General features: G+C 33.1%; 1 pseudogene; it reads right to left on the reverse strand.

Annotated features, from left to right (window-relative positions):
- LOC110020837 overlaps positions 1 to 15,224 on the reverse strand; it is a 36,073-nt pseudogene that overhangs the window by 17,514 nt on the left and 3,335 nt on the right.

Genomic DNA, 15,224 nt, shown 5'->3' on the forward strand with positions numbered 1-15,224 from the left:
TTTTGTGGGCAGGGCGCTATACTTGTGCCCTCCCACACATTATACATGTACCTTTCTTTCTATTTAATATATTAGCCTTTTTGGGCAATATTTTTTTTTTTGAATAGCCCAAGGGCTAAATCTAAAAATGGTACATATAGGTTATATGAGTGGGTGCAAATAAGCACCCAATTCACAAGGTACAACAAACAAAAAAACCCAAAAAAGATACGGTACATATAAGACCAATCGGGATAACCTAATTTAGTTCTGTCTCTGCCTCTAGTTCTCAAAAGAGAACTAACTAACAATTTGGTGAGATGTGCACCATTACCCGAAGTAACCAAAGTATCATCCATTAGATTCCGTAGCTCAAGTAGTTCTCCATTCTTCTTCTTCTTCCTCCTAGAAGTGTAAACCTGTCATTCCTCATCCAAAGTTTGTTGCTCATTAGGATGAGGTGGTAGAGTTGTAGTAGAAAGATTGCCAACAGTTGTACCCATAATAGGTTCTAGTGTATGTGATGTATGAGTTGTCGCCTCTACACCGGATAGTTCCTGAAGATGGGGAGCTGCAATGTTCTCCTGATTATCAGCCTGAACACTATTTTTTGTAGGTAAAGATCCTTCAGTACTGTTTTCAATAGGATTTGAAAGTGTAGGTTGCCCAGCAGAGCCATCCAGCATCACATCAATCACAGAAACAATATTGTCAAGGGAGGTCTACAGTGGCAATTAAATCAGAAATCAAATCTTGTCCTGTGGTAGTTTTCTCTCTAGGTGAAAAAAATATGTCCAGAGCAGTGGGGTTAGACCCATCTTTATTCAGTTGATCTTTATATTTCAAATTAGGATAGAGTTTATGACATTTATCAAGAGTATGCCCAAACATCTTACAATGAGAACAATAAGGAGGTTTATGCTCCATGACGATTTTTTGCCAATATCTATTATAAGTTGTGCCCAACCAGGCTTCAGTGGCATCAGGTAAAGTCAGATCTTTTTCCACAAGTCTTCTGACCACAGAAGGTCTAGTTAGGTTGAAAGTGGGTAGATCTAGCCAGTATGACCACAATAGAGTAAATAACCTGACGATTGAAAAAGTGCAGCTTGAGACCAGACAGACTAAATCATACCGGTACAAAGTGCAGCTTGAGACCAAATAGACTAAATCATACCGGTACAGTAGAAAATTCATGATTGAGGTCAAAATCAGAAGACCACTTGAGTAACTTCAATGACTTGTCTGCAATATTAAGGTATTTTTTTGGAGAAAATATGTGTATTTTTCAGTCATGGTTAATTGAATCAACACATGTCTCACATCCATGAGTCTTATTTTCCACTTTCCTGCTAGTTCGAGATCATCAAAATTTTTTTCTGATAACTTCCATAGGTGGGTGCCCCCACTGAAATTTTCCAATAAGAGCGAACTTGAATTTCTCAATTATGGTTGAAATTTCTAATTCAGAGAAAAAAGGTATTGTTTTCCCACTTTTCCTACCTGTCTTCTTAACAAAGGGGCAGTCACTTGTATCATCACGACAATCCTTATAACTAAAGGGGAAGACAACCGCCGACTCCATCTGAGTATTACCCATCACGTGAGCAAAGGAGGCGATGTCAGGTTCAACTGAATAAGGAGGAAGCGCCATCAGAGCAGAGAAATCCACCTACTAGAAGATCCCGATAAAATCACGGCGGGGTGCAAAAGAAAGCGAGGTTGTCGGACGTTCGCCTCTGCTTCGCTGCTTCGAGCCCGAGGAAAGGAGGAGCCCGTGCCCACGCCCAGGAACGCTGCGAGAGAAATGACCTTCCAAGCGAGAACAAAGGATTGCTCAGCAGACGACGTCGGCGTCGGAACGTGAGAACGAAGCTCTACGAAGACGATGGAAGACGAAACTGTCGCGATCCTTATATACATATATATATAGTTCTGCCTCTGACTCTAGTTCTCGAAAGTGAACCAGCTAACAAATTGGTGAGGTGCGTACCATTACCTGAAGTAATCAAAGTATCATCCATTAGATTTTTTAACTCAAGTAGATCTTCATTCTTCTTCTTCCTCCTATAAGTGTAAATTTGTCCTTGCACATCAAAAGTTTGTTGCTCATTAGGATGAGGTGGTAGAGTTGTAGTAGAAAGATTGCCAACAGTTGTACCCATAATAGGTTCTAGTGTATGTGATGTATGAGTTGTCGCCTCTACACCGGATAGTTCCTGAAGATGGGGAGCTGCAATGTTCTCCTGATTATCAGCCTGAACACTATTTTTTGTAGGTAAAGATCCTTCAGTACTGTTTTCAATAGGATTTGAAAGTGTAGGTTGCCCAGCAGAGCCATCCAGCATCACACCAATCACAGAAACAATATTGTCAAGGGAGGTCTACAGTGGCAATTAAATCAGAAATCAAATCTTGTCCTGTGGTAGTTTTCTCTCTAGGTGAAAAAAATATGTCCAGAGCAGTGGGGTTAGACCCATCTTTATTCAGTTGATCTTTATATTTCAAATTAGGATAGAGTTTATGACATTTATCAAGAGTATGCCCAAACATCTTACAATGAGAACAATAAGGAGGTTTATGCTCCATGACGATTTTTTGCCAATATCTATTATAAGTTGTGCCCAACCAGGCTTCAGTGGCATCAGGTAAAGTCAGATCTTTTTCCACAAGTCTTCTGACCACAGAAGGTCTAGTTAGGTTGAAAGTGGGTAGATCTAGCCAGTATGACCACAATAGAGTAAATAACCTGACGATTGAAAAAGTGCAGCTTGAGACCAGACAGACTAAATCATACCGGTACAAAGTGCAGCTTGAGACCAAATAGACTAAATCATACCGGTACAGTAGAAAATTCATGATTGAGGTCAAAATCAGAAGACCACTTGAGTAACTTCAATGACTTGTCTGCAATATTAAGGTATTTTTTTGGAGAAAATATGTGTATTTTTCAGTCATGGTTAATTGAATCAACACATGTCTCACATCCATGAGTCTTATTTTCCACTTTCCTGCTAGTTCGAGATCATCAAAATTTTTTTCTGATAACTTCCATAGGTGGGTGCCCCCACTGAAATTTTCCAATAAGAGCGAACTTGAATTTCTCAATTATGGTTGAAATTTCTAATTCAGAGAAAAAAGGTATTGTTTTCCCACTTTTCCTACCTGTCTTCTTAACAAAGGGGCAGTCACTTGTATCATCACGACAATCCTTATAACTAAAGGGGAAGACAACCGCCGACTCCATCTGAGTATTACCCATCACGTGAGCAAAGGAGGCGATGTCAGGTTCAACTGAATAAGGAGGAAGCGCCATCAGAGCAGAGAAATCCACCTACTAGAAGATCCCGATAAAATCACGGCGGGGTGCAAAAGAAAGCGAGGTTGTCGGACGTTCGCCTCTGCTTCGCTGCTTCGAGCCCGAGGAAAGGAGGAGCCCGTGCCCACGCCCAGGAACGCTGCGAGAGAAATGACCTTCCAAGCGAGAACAAAGGATTGCTCAGCAGACGACGTCGGCGTCGGAACGTGAGAACGAAGCTCTACGAAGACGATGGAAGACGAAACTGTCGCGATCCTTATATACATATATGGAAGGGGCATATATATATATATAGGGAAACCAATCAATCCTTATTTACAAACTTATCAAACATATCTCACCTAAATTAGGAAAGGAAATAATTCTAAATAAAAATAGAAAAGATAACAAGAAAAGAATAAACCAATTAAAGATTTTCTAAGATATCCTAATCAAATCCTCCAAGATTTTGAAATGGTGGCCAACCCACATGAGGGAGGTTAATATGGAAAGGAAAAAATCTTCTCAGATTTCACAAAATCTAATCATGGAGACTGGTACATTTAGGCATTAATGAAAAAAAAAATGGTATCTACAAAAGATGTGCTATTAAGGATTTAAGGTATCCAAAATGCTTTCTTTGTATCAGGTTCGCATATAACAAGGAAGATAATTCTCTACCAATGGAAATATGCTGTAAAACTACTTCAAGAAATTATGGTGCAAGCCTAATAATTCTCAATGAAATTGTGCAATCATCCAAGGATGATAAAAAATATAAAGACACTTCTTACGATTAGCATCTGGTTGTTAAACTCATCTAAACTTCACTTGACATGATATATGTAAAATTATCAAGATGCTTCTTGGTTGTTGATAGTAGCTAGCATATGTAAAATTCAAAGTGATGTTATAAGAATTTCAAGGTTTATCAATAAATTCTAAGAAAATGCCTAATCCATCAAAAACATAATTATCTAATGATTAAAGCTTTTTCAAATGTAGCCTTGAAAATTTACTTCAAGTTTTTCTATAGTTATGGGAGGAAATATCACGTCCCAAGAAAAGTGAAGTAAATTTTATAGTTACATTTAGTGTTGAAGTTGAATTCAAAGCTATCACTCATTTTTCTTGTAGAATGATATGGATCAAAACTAAGGTAGAAAATTTTGACTTCTATGTATACAAACTATACAAAATATTGATAATTGGACAACTATCTTCCACAACAACAACAACAAAGCGTTAATCCCAATACGTGGAGTCGGCTACATGAATCCTTTTTCTCCATTGTGTCCTATTTAGTGTCAAATTTTCATGTAGTTCTAATAAATTAAGATCATTTTTTATACAATAAGGCCAAGTTTTCCTAGGTCTACCTCTGCCCTTCTTAACATAAGTCGAATCTAAAACATCTACTCTCCTAATCGGATTATCAGAGCATCGACGTTTAATGTGAGCAAACCATGTAAGACGACTTTCTCTAATTTTGTCCGTCACAGGAGCTACACCAACCCTATCACGGATATAATCATTTTGCAATTTGTCTCTAAGTGCAAAGCCAATCATCCACCTAATCATTCTCATCTCGACCACACTTGACTTAACATTATGCTTCTCTTTTAAACGCCAACATTCGGCACCATAGGCAACTATCTTCCACAAAAATAAAGAATTATTTGGAGTCGTCACTTCATCAAAAAGCAATTGTATCACCAAAAAAATAAAAAAATTAAAAAAACAAAAAAATCATTACACCACCTAACTGATGAAGAACAATTAGTTGATTATCCTTACCAAAACTCTAAGACATACTGTTTTCTCCTATCATTATAATAGAATATAACTCATTGTATCTTTAACTCGATGTGGAGAGTTGTCATAAGAAAGTGATAGATTAAAAAGGAATATTTAGGAAACTATTATAATAGAAGGATACGTTTTTATTAAAGTTTTATACCCTCATAATTGAGGAGATTTTTCTTATTATTATTTTCCCTTTGTAATGTTCTAACCTGTCCATATTTAGGCACTAAAATGCAGTCAATAAAAAGTTCTTTTAACAGAAATAAATTAGGTAAAAAAATGATTAAAAACAACAATTTTATCTTTACCGGAGAGTGGTCCTTCAAGCCGAGAGTTAGAACCAACGGTCTGGATGATCCACAAGAACTGTACACACCCAATATTAATATCAGAAAACAATCTAGAAATTCCAAAATAATAAAGCAAAAATTGATTAACATCTTACTAAAACTATATAAGCCTACATAACCCCAATTGTTTTTTTTTTTTCAGATCATCAGATCAACAGTAAACCGTTCATGAGAAATTTTCATTGCTGCAATCAGCAACACTAGACAAAATGATAACGGAGCAGATCTATCTTCTAATGAAATATTGCCTTCAATCCATTTTTTACGATTATAGCCATGTAAGAGTTTGTCAATCTTTAAAAAATCAAATTCTTGGCAACAAAATTGGTAAAGATACACAACAAACGGAAAAATAAAAGCATCCTTGAAATGCTGAAACATGGACAACTAATATGATGGAAAAAGCCATGGTTTAGATTGACCCAAGTCTTTTAAAATTTGCAATAGAAAGTTTCCACAGGCTTGCACATATTAAGAAAACAATTTGATGATTAAAGATAAACAAACTGGCAGAAAGAATCGTTCTCCACTCAAAATCATCAGTACATACGACAGACCAACGAACTTAGTTCCGGCAGTATGCTCCTTGGAGTAAAGGTCATGAGTTCAAGCTCCAATCCAGTTAAGATGCTCCTTTTAAGGTACATACATGACAGATATATGTTTTCTGGTTCCCTATGTGAAGTTCATAAATTTAAAACTGAACTTATGCTTAATTTATCTTCAAAAATATATAGGGACAGATGTCTATCTTTTAAAAAATAAGAAAACAATCCAAGCACAAAAAACAATTGCATAAAGATAGAAATTACATTCAAATAACAAAGGAAAAGCAAAGTGCTTTATCGAAGTCATCATAGTTAGAGCAAATAAAATCCTACGGAAATATGAACAATAATTCTTAAATCCATTTCGTGATTTCTTTTTTTTCTGAGAATGATGAAGAGCTCAAGGTGTTAAGGTAGGACTTCAAAAACAAGACAACAACATTATTAACATATACCACCGGCATCCCTTGCAGTATAAATGGTGTTTTTTTTCCGGCCAAGGAAACACCTACACTTGATACTTTCAAATGAAATTAACAAACTACCAACAAAATATTTCAAAATATTCACACCTCTGTAACATTTGGGTATAGAAGCTCAAAAGCAAACCTAATATGTTCAATCAGTTGGCGTCCACATGCAACAAGTAATGGCTGCATCATATATAAGATAATATATTTTTTCTTAGAAACTACAATCAAAATTCCATATGATCCAATAAATATCCCAAAAATAAAGAGATTCAATAACATTACCTCGTCTCTTTTACCAAATATGACAGAAACACTAAATGTTGGATCAATGGCAAAGCCTTCCTCCTTCCTAGAAAGGATAAACGATTTTTAATAAAAACTTTAAAAGCACAAGAAAAGTATATGTTTCACATGAGACTAAGGGATTCATGATTCCATAATCATATATGTGATTAAGTACATAGCGAGAGACCATGGATGGAAACTATTCAATTTTCAATTTTTTGGTGGTCTTGCAAATATTAATATCTTCCTTCAAAACGAAAATACTTACCTGGCATGAAGAATGGTTCCCACACATCCTAACTGAGTCACCAAAACCTGAGGAGAAATCCAGGATCAGCATCTTTAATAGCAAAACAAACAAATATGACTGACTAGACATGAAAATTCAGAATATTACATATGTTTCCAAAATGAACATTTTTCAAAGCAAAAGCAACTAAATATGATTACTAACCATATGTTTTTCCAGGATAAAAAACTATGAATGCAAAAGAAAATAAAGATGTTTACTAACCATGAAATAATCATCATATCTGCAGACTATTATATCTGTTTTGTTTCCCTGGAACAAAAAAAATTGCCTTCAATTCATTTCCAACTAGACTAAATCTAGAATAAAATATCACGAAAGTTGGGGTGCTCAGACAAGATATTTCAAATGGAAGGATTGAAAACGAAACAGAGCTTGCCAAAAATTAAAAATGTGACGGGATATTGAAACAAAAGAGATTTTAGAATTTCAGAATGTATGCAATGAGCAAGGTATATTGAAAATGCATAATACTACGTGTGTGTACATAATACTTGATAAATATCAACCATTCGGTTGACTGGCATTGCTTTAACCACCAAAGTGGAGATCAGATGTTCAATTCTCAGCATAATATTAATCATAATAATAAAACATAATACTTGCTGAAAGCATTTGATGGTGATGGATTGATGTTTTTTGATTACCGTCAATCCAAAGAGAAGGATGAAAATAATACCTTATCTTACTCATAAACTTCAACATTCAACAGTAGATTGATTTTAATTGAGAAATATCAATTTTAAGTTAGTTTATTAAAATTTGTTTTTCAAACTTTCTTTCATATCATTTTACTAATCATAAAGTGCGCTAAAAAATTGCATACTGAGTTCATAAAAATAGCTCTTTTATGCAAATAGAAATAATGCAGTCAGATAATGATTTAATATTATAATCATAGCTTGCCACAGGAAAAAAATTATGCATTTGCCAAAAACATGGTTATAGCATTAGAAAATTAACAATAAGAATAGACGAACGACTGTGTCAATGGTTATCATAGAAGACGGATGGAACAAAAAGTTGACAAAGAAAGAAGAGGTAAGACCTTGATTTCTAAGGAAGTCTTCTTGTGACCGACAGGAAAGGAAGTAGTCAAACTTGAAGTTGAAACAGTCTCCATTACCTTGATTTCTAAGGATGTCTTCTTGTGACCTTGATGAAAAGTAATTATGTTTAGTTATTATATAGTAACTACCAGTAATATGAAAAATAAAGCATGCTGTGTAGTAAGTCGTCATACCAATCTCAAGTTTCTAACAACTTAAATAGTTCCTAATGAAAAAAAAAAACTTTTTCTGCTTAGAGGAAAATCAAATAAGCAAAATGGTAAAGGGTAACACTAAGCAAAGGAAGAAAATCTTCTATATCTTGCCAATGGCCATGATGTCGCCCACTAGGATGTAATTCATTTCAATCTGTAATGGTGTGGCTCAAGGTAGATTAAGAAGGGCAATTGAAGGAAAAAAAAAACCAGGAGAGGGACGCCGCCAAACTTGAGCATCCAAAATCCTTAGCAAATTTGGATGCCGGATAAGTATTTATTTTAAGAAAATACACTAAAAGAACAAGTACCTAAGTCCACATACACACATATGCATTAAAATAAACCTTAAAAAGCCATTACTCTTATATTGCTTTAGAAAACCTAGAAAACAGCCACTAAATTAAACTCATAAAAATTACAATTCGTGTAATTAATTTTGGAAGCCTAAAAAAAACAGCCGGGAATTTCACAAATTCGGAAACAGCAACCGTAAACACAAATGCTCGGCTTGGAACAATTGTAATTAAAATTATACCAAAGCTTAGCATCCAAAGCATGCAAGAAAGTGCCCGGGTATTAAAAAAAAGGAATGGAGAAAGAGGTGCCAGAGTAGGAATGGAGATGGTTTAGGTGGAGATGAGAGAAGAGATTGATTTGAGCATGTATCCAACCTGTTCTTAGTAAAAGCAACGTAGAATTAGAGCTTGCAAAAATTCCCCTGTGAAACTGCAGAAAACTGCTGGCGATGCTCACATTGCCAACAAAGATGTTGCTAAAGATTCTATAGGTGCCAACTTGGGCCAATGAAAATGAGAAGGAAGTCGGGCATGAGTCATTGGCAATTCAATAACATTGGGATAGAACTAAAATTCAACTAACAATACACGGATGAAAAAATAGAAATTTAAAGGACTATAAACACTAATTGCATAACCTCTTATGCATAACATGTAAGTCTAATCACAAAGCAATCTATACCAGTTTGGTCAGATTTGTTGTTCAAGTTGAACCATGCATAACTAGTGTCAACAGCAGCGGAATTTGTTTCAATCCAATTTGAACTAAATAAATATAATTTAGAACAAAATTAAAGCCAGCTGAACTATCCCAAACAATAGTTTTTTATGTCCAACTCTTATTGAATATATGAGTTAATTTTTCTTTGATTTCAATATCACTATATTATTACAAAGTGGTCAGTTTGTTTATAAATAATGATCCATTTGTCACCAAAATAAGGCTTAACAACCCCCAGCCAGTAGGCTACATGGCTTTTGTTGCTCTTTCATGGCCTTAATATTAAAGACGATAAAATTGGCAATAGATTAGCTCTCTCATTAGCAAAAAATAACTCCGTGCAATAAATAAAAGTTATGCCATAAGCACTATAAGGATAAATTTAAAAAAAAAAGGACCAAATTAAATCCATCAATAATCATAGCTTCATATCTAATTTAGTATTTCATCAGTACATGAAATCATAAAAAACTTAATCCAATGAAAAAAAAGAGTAACAAATAAAATTATAAGGAACTGAGTATTGCCACATCATGTATGCAGTCTACCTGGCTCATGTTGCATTTGGAATTAAGCAAACTTTGGAGCAAAACAGCATCAATATAATTCCACAAGCTCATTCCGGCTCATTATTATACTAGCTTGGCACATACAACAAGTACAAGACGTCTTTCTCCACTCATTGCAAGTTGTTCTATTGAAAATCCTATCTATTTTATTAAGCAATCCTATGCTACCAAAGGTTCGATAAAATCCTATCTATTTTATTAAGTAATCCTATGCTATTAAATCTTAATCAAGCATCAATCATACACCTAAGTTGCAAAAAATTAAAGCAGCAAATGTCTACATCCTGACCTGTAGTTGTAAACATCCAAAAGATTACACTGTTAACATGAATCAACATCAACTATCAAAATAGTTCCAACCGGTGGATCACACTCCAAAAGATCAAATCAATATAGCTTGGCAACACACAGACACATACACATAAATAATATTCAACGGTCACAAATTTCAAACCTCAACATGCGAAATAAAGGTTCACTAGCATTAAAGATTTTCTTTACACATAAATATACAAACACATACATGCAATAATAGAAGCTTGATACAAGACCACACAACATGAAAAATTACCTAAGCAAATTTTAAAACTTAAAATAACAACTCAAAAAATCAAAGTAAAATCAATTCCTGCTACTCTTACTCTAGAAGACGCATTACGATAAAATTTTGATCTAAAAAATCAAAGAAAGGTGAGATTTAAATTCAGTAAGTAGATCAGAATGTAAGCAAATAAATAAGGATAGGTGCAAGTTCAAAATGTTAATTACATGATTAAAATAAGCATAAAGCAAGGTTTCTATTTCAATGTTAATAGTGAAGAGTAAAAGACGGATAATATATATGAAGCCTGAAAAAACATGTATTATGAGATGTACGCATCAACGATACTTACAAGTTCAGTAATCTATTAAAAATTCATGCCAAAAAAATTTTTTTTAATGAGATGTATGAAATGAGATAGCACCAAGTCTAAACAATACAATAACAACAAACCTTTATCGCACTAAGTGGGGTCGGGAACATGAATCCTTCTACTTCATTGTGTCCTATTGAGTATCATTTTTTCATTTAATTCTAATAAATTAAAATCATTTTTTTATACAATATGCCCAAGTCTTTCTAAGTCTACCTTCGTCTTTCTTAACATAAGTCGAATCTGAAACATCTACTCTCCTAACCGGATCATTAGATAGTCAACATTTAATGTGACCAAACTATCTAACATGACTCTATCTGATTTTGTTTGTCACTGGATTACACCAACCCTATCACAGATATAATCATTTTGAATTTCGTCTCTAAGCGTAAAGCCATTCATCCACCTAAGCATTCTCATCTCGGCAACACTTAAATTAGTTTCATGCTTCTCTTTTAAAGGCCAACATTCAATGCCATAGAGCATTGCAGCTCTCACCATCATCTTATAAAATTTTCCTTTCAGTTTAAACGGTACTTTTCTATCATACAATAGGCCCGAAGCATTCCTCCACTTCAACCAACCAACTTGAATTCTACTAAAAATATCCCCATCTATATCACCATCACTTTAAACAATAGACCCAAGATATCTAAAGCGTTCACGCCTTTTAATAATTTGATCATCCATAGTTAAAACTCTGTCACAAGAGCTAGTACTACTAAAATTACATTCCATATATTCAATTTTAGTTCTACTCAAACGAAAACCTTTAGACTCCAATGTAAACTTCCATAATTTAAGTTTTTCCTTAGCTTTTTCTCTAGTCTTATCCGCGAAAAGGATATCATCAGCGAAAAGCATACACCAAAGTACAACCTCCTGTAAATGTTCAGTAAGAGAATCAATAACTAAGGAAAAAATATATGGGCTTAAAGCCGGTCCTTGCTATAGTCCAACTGAGATAGGAAAATATTTGGTCAATTCTCCTATTCAAACACAACTAATAGCTCTAGTATACATATCTTTAATGACTTGAATATAAGTCATATTAACACATTTCTTCTCCAGAACTCCCCAAAGGATATCTCTTGGAACCATATCGTAAGCCTTTTCTAAATCAATAAAAATCATATGTAGATCCTCTTTATTCTCTCTAAACTTCTCTGTCAAACCTATCAATAAATGTATAGCATCCATAGTAGACCGGCCCAGCATAAATCCAAATTAATTATGAGAAATCTTTGTAATACATCTTAACCTATGTTCAATTACCCTCTCCCATAATTTTAAAGTATGAAACATCAACTTAATTCCTCTATAATTTGCACACTCATGTGCCTCCCCTTTATTCATAAAAATGGGGACAATATACTCTTCTTCCATTACTCAGGCATCTTTTTAGTTTTTAAAATAATATTAAAGAGTTCAGCATCCGTGAACAGCCAACCATCGCACTGTAAAAATTGGATAAGTTCGATCTATGGTCATTGAGAACCTCCTAAAAAGAGTTACTAAATTTATCGAGTTGTTACAAAGAATCAAAACGATCATTTATTAAAGGAATCCCTTGTCGGCTTTCTATGAAATATTCATTTGGCTGAGGACTTCCAACCAAGAAACTCTCAAATATCATATATATGTTCACTCTTCAAATGGGATATCATCAGGCCCTAACGACTTTCCATCCTTAGTTTTCTTTAAAGCCTCGACATCTTTTTTTTACTAATGTGACGATAAAAATGAAATATTTTTTTATTATTAACAATATTAAGATCACTAAAAGTCGATCGTATTTTCAAAAAAAACTTCATTAAGAAATTTACTAAAATAACACACCCAGCTATTTTGAATATCTTTTTCTATAAAAAATATTTTTTTAATTTTATTCATCTTTAATACACTTTATTGGAGTAAATTTTTTAACTTTTCTTTTCTCTTTATTTGGTTAGTTTATACACATATTTTTCACCCTTTTAGCATCTACTCTATTATAAATATCACTAAAAGTATAATTTTTAGCATCACAAATTGTTCTCTTTGACTCCCTATGAGTCATTTTATATTTTTCTCAGTTTCCTAAGTTTTTACATTTAAACAAATTTTTATAACATAACTTCTTACACTTTATCTTTTCTTGCACATTAAAGTCGATCTCTGATGTAATCCAACAAAAATGGAAAAATATTTGGTCAATCCTCCTTCAGTTCGAACACAAGTAACAGCTCTAGTATACATATCTTTAATTACTTGAATATAAGTCATATCAACACTTTTCTTTTCAATAACTCTCCAAAAGATATCTTTTGGAACATTATCGTAAGCTTTTTCTAAATCAATAAAAATCAAATGTAAATTCTCCTTATTATCTCTAAATTTCTCCATCAAACCTCTCAATAAATGTATAGCTTCCATAGTAGACCTATCCGGCATAAATCCAAATTGATTATGAGAAATCTTTGTAAAACCTGCTCGACATAAATCCACATTGATTATGACAAATCTTTGTAATACGTCTTAACCTATGTTCAATTACCCTCTCCCATAATTTTAGTATGACACATCAACTTAATTGCTCTATAATTTGCACAATATCTTGTGCATCTCTTTTATTCTTAAAAATGGAGACTAAAATACTCTTCCTCCACTCCTCATAGGACAAAAATTAAACCAATAGATTATTTTTAGATGAAGAGAAGATAAACAAGTTCCATATTACAATTAAATTGTGAGATTAATCATAATATTTTTCTCAATAGTAAATATATTAAAAATTATTATGAAGGATGACGAGTTCTGAGCAAAGAGAAGAAACATAAATATTAATAGAAGTAATTGAAATATTTTAATTCTCTTTTAACTTTTATTTAATGAAAGATATTCTTAAAATTATTTTCGAACAATCGCAAATATTATAGAATAGAATCAAGAGATTATAAATATTAAAATTTTGTGTTCAACTATAAAAATAAGATTACAATATATGAGAGAAAACAAATGAGAAGATTAATTAATAAAATACTTTTACTGTACAATCAACAGAAAATAAATATTTTTATTAAAGATAAATGAACTGCTCATGGACTCCATCATAGAGTTTAACACATTATAGATTTACATTATTTTTCTGTTTTTGCTTGAATCCTTCTACGTGGGGTCGGCTACATGAATCCTTTTTCTCCATTGCGTCCTATTTAGTGTCATATTTTCATTTAGTTCTAGTAAATTAAGATCAATTTTAATACAATAAGCCCAAGTTTTCCTAGGTCTACCTCTGCCTTTCTTAACATAAGTCGAATCTAAAACATCTACTCTCCTAATCGGATCATCAGATGGTCGACGTTTAATGTGACCAAGCCATCTAAGACGACTTTCTCTAATTTTGTCCGTCACAGGAGCTACACCAACCCTATCACGAATAAATTCATTCTGCATTTTGTCTCTAAGTGTAAAGTCACTCATCCACCTAATCATTCTCATCTTGGCAACACTTAACTTATTATTATGCTTCTCTTTTAAAGGCCAACATTCAGCGCCATAAAGCATTGCAGGCCTCACCACCGTCTTATAAAATTTTCCTTTCAGTCTTAGCAGTACTTTTCTATCACACAAAAGGCCCGAAGCATTCCTCCACTTCAACCAACCAACTTGAATTCTACTATTAACATCCCCATCTATATCACCATCGCTTTGGACAACGGACCCAAGATATCTAAATCGTTCACACCTTTTAATAATTTGATCACCCAAAAATGCATTCATCTCATTAAATTTTTCTATTATACTATTAATTTTATCATAATATTGACAACACAGTTGTAAAATGCTCAAACAAAAAGTTGACAAAAATTACTTAGTTTTTATTTTAAGAGAACTAACAAATGTGACACAAATATATGCAAAAATATATATATATTCGGTAATTTGATTTTATTTATTCACATAACACAACACAATAGTAATTTCTTCTTTTACAAATATGTCACAAGTTTCATCAACTAAAATAAAAAATATATTTTAAGTTCTTCATAATAAAATATGTTATTACAATGGACGCAGATCTAATAATAATTTTTTTTATCATAAGAAATTCATAATTTTAATTTTTTTAAAGAATTTTTTAGTACAATATTACTATAGCTGCATTATATTCAAGAAAAAAATTATATAGGTATAAAAAAAATTCTTAATTTCAAGATTTCTCTTACTCATTATGTCCTTAAAAAAATAATTATTATCTTAAGAAAATCTCACACAATAAACTGAAATATTTAGATAAGCCTGCTATTTTGTTATAATACGATCAAATATTTTTTTTAAAATTTAACAAAAACTTATAATTTTGTTGTACATTATTATTACCAACAATAACAACAAAGTCTTAATCCCAGCACGTGGGGTCGGC

Source organism: Phalaenopsis equestris, unplaced genomic scaffold (genome assembly GCF_001263595.1).
Source record: "Phalaenopsis equestris unplaced genomic scaffold, ASM126359v1 Scaffold000107, whole genome shotgun sequence".
NCBI classification, from domain to species: Eukaryota; Viridiplantae; Streptophyta; class Magnoliopsida; order Asparagales; family Orchidaceae; genus Phalaenopsis; species Phalaenopsis equestris.